The sequence below is a fragment of the Macrobrachium nipponense genome, chromosome 35 (assembly GCF_015104395.2).
Source record: "Macrobrachium nipponense isolate FS-2020 chromosome 35, ASM1510439v2, whole genome shotgun sequence".
NCBI lineage: Eukaryota > Metazoa > Arthropoda > Malacostraca > Decapoda > Palaemonidae > Macrobrachium > Macrobrachium nipponense.
The window spans coordinates 390,117-395,689 of NC_061096.1; the positions used below are offsets into that span (position 1 = coordinate 390,117).

The 5,573-nt window shown below is 35.7% G+C and overlaps 1 pseudogene; it reads left to right on the forward strand.

Moving 5' to 3' along the window:
• Window positions 1-938: 938 nt before the first annotated feature.
• LOC135208164 (uncharacterized) overlaps window positions 939-5,573 on the forward strand; it is a 5,624-nt pseudogene continuing 989 nt past the window's right edge.

The window sequence follows — 5,573 nt, forward strand, 5'->3', positions numbered from 1 at the left end:
CCAACATCCACTTCTTACAAGTTGGTAAGTATTAATCGGTGATAGTAAAATGTGGCCTGTTTTTAACGTGTTCATAGTGAAAAGAGAAAACTTAAAGTGCACCCCTGAAAAAAAAGATAATGTATATGTTGTGTGCTTATGAAACATAACAAAAGTGGGTATAACTACTCCAGATTGAAAACAAAATTATTTTTTTCCTTTCCGGTAATACTGCTATGTCGAATAAGCGGAAGCTGAGAGAGGAGTGGCTCGGACAGAGGGATTTTCAGCCTTGGTTGTCCAGAGTGGATGGTGACGACACCAAGGCTTTTTGTAATAAATGTCAGAAAACATTTGATGCTGGACTAACCACAGTAAAGAGGTACATGGTAAGCTATATATATATATATATATATATATATATATATATATATATATATATATATATAAATATATATATATATATATATATATATATATACATATATATATATATATATATATATATATATATATATATATATATATATATATATATATATATATATATATATATATATATATATAATATATATATATATATCGCTCATATATAGTATCGTATATTATGTTGCGTGGAATCAAATTTCCCTTAAAAATCATAATGAGTGACGGCGTTGTAAAGTTATGGACTGTTACCCAGGAGAGGGCACAGTTAACTCAATATTAGTATTTGTTATTATAGAATTATTGCATGGTTTAGCAACGTACTGGCCAAAATTTTATAAAACTTGGTAATTCATACTTGCCACTTACGATAATAAAGCAAAAATTTGTATTTTTAGAATTAATTTTGTTCGAATACGACATCCCTCCTCTACCAGGAGAGCAAAATTCACGGTGCTAACATGGCTAGAGAAAATGTTCGTCCTCCACACCACCAGGAATTGGATCGGTCTATTGCAATAGCAAAGATTTTGATGCTTTGCTTCATCGGGGAACATAACCTCCCATTTCTTTTGGCGGACCATTTCACTGAACTGTGCAGGAACATGTTTCCCGACTCTGAAATAGCACAATCCCTGCACATGAAAAGAACAAAGTGCAGCGAAATGGTTAAGCAATTTGGTAATAAAATTCATGATGATGTTGTCTCACAGCTTAGGATTAATAAATTTTCATTAGTGATAGACGAGACAACTGATGTAAGTACCACCAAATGTTTGTCAGTGCTTGTGAAATATTTTGATTCACATGGAGGAATTATTAAGACCAGGTTGCTAGATTTGATTAATGTATATGAAAACCATTCGTCAAATGTAGGCTCCAGTGGAGAGTCATTATTTGAAATGATTATGCACATCTTAAACTCAAATAACATTCCATTAAATAATTTGGTAGGTTTGGCAGCGGATGGGGCCTCAAATATAATGGGGACATACAACTCTCCGTCCAGCAGGTTGAGGCAACACCTTCCAGACCTAAAAATTTTCTAGTGCATTTGCCATTCCATACATCTTTGTGCCTCAGAGGCTTCCAAAGTGCTTCCCAAGCAGTGCGAGGACTTGCTGAGGAACATTTACACTCACTTTTCTCACAGTGCCAAACGTAAATGTGAATTTCTGCAATTTAAGAAACTTTTCTCTCTAAAACCCCACAAACTTCTTCATGTATCACAGACGCGATGGCTAAGTCTCCACCAAGCAGTAGAAAGGGTCTTGGAGCAGTGGGAGGCTTTGAAGCAGTACTTTGTAAGTATAGAAGGAGTGGAGAAGCTTAGGTCCATTAACCTAATAGTAAATGATCTCAACGATCCCTCAATCTATGTATATTTTAATTTTTTAAACTTTATTTTGCCTTTTTGCAATAATTTTAATCTCTTGTTTCGAAGAGAGACACCAACAATATATTTAGTTCATTTTCATGTTAACAGGCTTTATGAAAATACTATCCAATATTTCTGTCGTAAGGAAATTATTAACAAATCAAAATTAGAACATTTTGATCCAAGCCAGGAAGTGAACCATATACCACTCAGCAACATTTATTTAGGGGATTCAGTTCATACGCTACTGCAAAAAGAGGAATACTATAAAAACGTAGATATGGTCGCTGATATCAGGAGGAGATGTAGATTGTTCATGATAAAGCTGTGTGAAGAAATAAAAAAGATGTTTCAGTTACAGGATGATCTTTGGGAAATGGCTTCGCTGTTTAATCCAGAAAAGGTTTTGGATCCAGCCACTAGAGATGTAATGCAATCCCTCGCCCCTCTTGTCGCAAAGGTACCTCGACTGTATGATGGTGATCTGCAAACCCTAGACAACGAATGGAGACACCTTGACAGCACTTCCATACCCTTAGACATCACTCCACAAACTTACAAACCTGTTGATTTCTACCTAAAACTTGGGTCCTATAAATTTGATAATACATATTTGTTCTAAAGTGTCGCCACATTTGCTCTGAATATATTGGCTTTACCTGTAACAAATACAGATGCAGAAAGATTGTTTTCAAAATTAAACCTCATTAAAACAGATGTAAGAAACAGCCTTAGTATTGACTCAGTTAAAGCGCTCACATATATTTCTGAATCTGTAAAAGAACAGGGGTGTTGCTACAACTTCCAACCATCAGAAAATTTAATGAATATTTTGTAGATTGGAGATAGGTATTAAGTATAAAAATGCAGATTAAATTTTTCAAGTTTATTTGAAGGTGTTTTGTTTTGTATATGCTGTATGTACTATAGAGTGCATACTTCAAAAATTGTTTGATTTTGGGGTACGTACTAATTTTGTTACTAAATAACACTAACGCAGTTATTAAAATGTGTGTAAACAGCCTATAGTTGCTGTGCTCAGTAAAATAAAGTTGTCACAATTATAAAATAAAAGGTGAATTCTGCATGCCCTTCAAGTATTTAGTGCAGTCTCCCCTTACTTTTTCTGATACAGCCACCCCCTCGCATATTTCTCTGTCTGTCTGTTTGTCTGTCTCTCTCTCTCTCTTTCTGTCTCTCTCTCTCTCTGTCTCTCTCTCTCTCTCTCCAAATTTGCAGTTTAGAGAGCGAACGCCTGATCCAGCGGGAACTTTGATTAACCGGTTAATAACCTCACCTGACATCGGATTGCAATGCAACAACATCACGTGCTGCCTTCTTTATGAAGACTAGGCTGCTAGTATACGATGCACCACCGTTTCAATATCATTCAGTATTAGTTATATAAAAAAAATTATTGGGAAATTGATTATTATGGTGTGACTTTAAAATGTGGAACAAGAGGAAACCAGGAGGTCCAGTTATTTTGATAGTAAGGACAATAGTGAAGGAGATAATTACAATGGTATTCATACTCTCATAATATCAGAATTCCATTTAATACACGGCCACGTGACAAGTGATTACGAATATGATGGAGATGACGATGGCTCAACAAGCTCAGACAGTTCATTAGAGCACTTTAAAAGGAAGAATATTAGGTGAGTTTTTTTATTAGAATTATTCATATTATGATATTACCGTTTATGTTATTAGGAAAAGAGTTACTGGTTTTGTAATATTCGTTGGTTAATGATAGTATTTGGTTAAATGCCAATTACTGAACCATACTCCGGACTTCTCAATAGGGAAGTTCGAACAACAAACGGTGGACTAAAGGAATAAAAACAATGTAAATGGCTGATATTCTAATTTTATGGCACGTACAGTCGGGCGTAATCCATCACTACTTATAATAACTTATTGTATTAAAATTACGAGAACCTGCTCTGATTACTTGATACGGTCGTGTGATTCATAGGAAAATTCCTTTTTAATTCAAAAAGATATTGGCATGAATGATCCAACATCGCTCTCCCCCCTCCACTAGAGTCGCTTATATGGAATGTGCTCTGCTTGCAACACTGGGAAGATTTGACTGACCCTGACCGTTTCACTAGATGACACAGTAACCAAGTTTGGTGAAGCACGATTTGTTTGTTTCTGATTTTTAGGGCTACTGTTTACCTGTTTCTTTTTATAATAATTAGGATTCTTCTCTTTATTATCATCGACAACGTATTGTGCGTTCTTAGCATTATGTTGCTGTTGGTTACATAGAAAGCAACGAACATAAGAATGACTTGAACTATTATGAATTGAGCGATTACTATTAAGACAAGTTATCTCTACTGCGTTATTATTAACTATATGTATTTGCTGTGGTTTACTTTCATTCTTTGCTAAAATTTGAAATAGTTAGGGATCCAGGTCAGCGTATTTAGACATATTTTGTTGATTTGTTTATATGAATGTTAATTATGTTAACCTAATGAAAGTTTTTTACAGACATGTTATTCCTTGCAATCCAGCCCTATTTTATTTTTTAAAGTTAAGTTGAGTCATAGAGATTCGATTTTTTAAGCATAACTCAAGGCTGAAACTGGGATTGGGACCTTGCTAAGGAGCCTTTATTGTCCTGACCCGAAATAGTGTTACCTCTAATTTATCCAGATTTGTGCGGGTGTTCCACTTGTTTTGTGTGTTTTCTTATCACTACGGTGCCTAACGACCCTATCCATGCATCTGTATAAATACAGACGTCTACTGCGTAAATACATATTCAATGTTTAATATGATTTCTTATGTACAAAATTAATAATCACCCAAAATGATAAGATTAACACAGTATATGATTATGATATTTCAGGAGAACTTCTGGAAACAGAAACTCAAAGATAAAAACTCGCAGTAGCGAAGTCCCAATGATGTAGATAATTTCTGTACAAAGGTAAGATTAAGAATGTCTCGTAACTACAGCCACAGGAACAACGAAAATTCGACCTGCAAAGGAAACACTCAGAGTTACTCCAAATAAATAAAAAAGGATTGTACTTAGCTTGATTTTGTGGGAAGTCACGGCGTTTCGATAAGGACACGGCCTTGGTGCCCCTTCTCTGTTTAGCGGATGACCCTTGTTCTTAGCGTTGTTTGTTTGTTGAATGATGCGTTTCTCTTGCTGGTCTTGAAGATCTTGCTGTTTAGGTGATGTCACGGCATTTGGCTTCGATGTCGCTTCTCCGCAGAGACCTGAATTCTCAGTTCGCGTTCTGCTCATTCAGTGTTTGTTTGTTGAATGATTCGTTTCCTTGAAGATCCGATGCTGCAGACGCATCCGGTTTGTTTCTTGAAGTGCTGGAAATGCTCAATAAACGATGATGTTTTCTTGAATGATTCTAATGAGAGACATCTCTTACGGTTAGGACGAAGCTTGCGTTGCCGTAGGAAGCAGACACGTCAGGTTCATTTCTTGAAGATATGCACTGCTGAAGACGCTCACTAAACGATAATACTAAGTTGCTTGAAGAATCTCTTGCTTTCGTCATCATTGACTTCTGATATGATACATTATTCATTATTCTGGTTATTCTTCGGAAGACGTTGAAGAGTACGTTGAAGGCTGCCACCAATATATAGGGCTGATGCCTTTGTATAATAAGACGCCCTGTGAGGTTATTTAGACCTGCGATAATGGTACGCTAAGGTCGGGTTGTTATGACTCTCCATACTCATTGTAGTGTCTTGGATTTCGATGATAATTTACGAAGTCAGTATCTTCTTTGGTTATGAT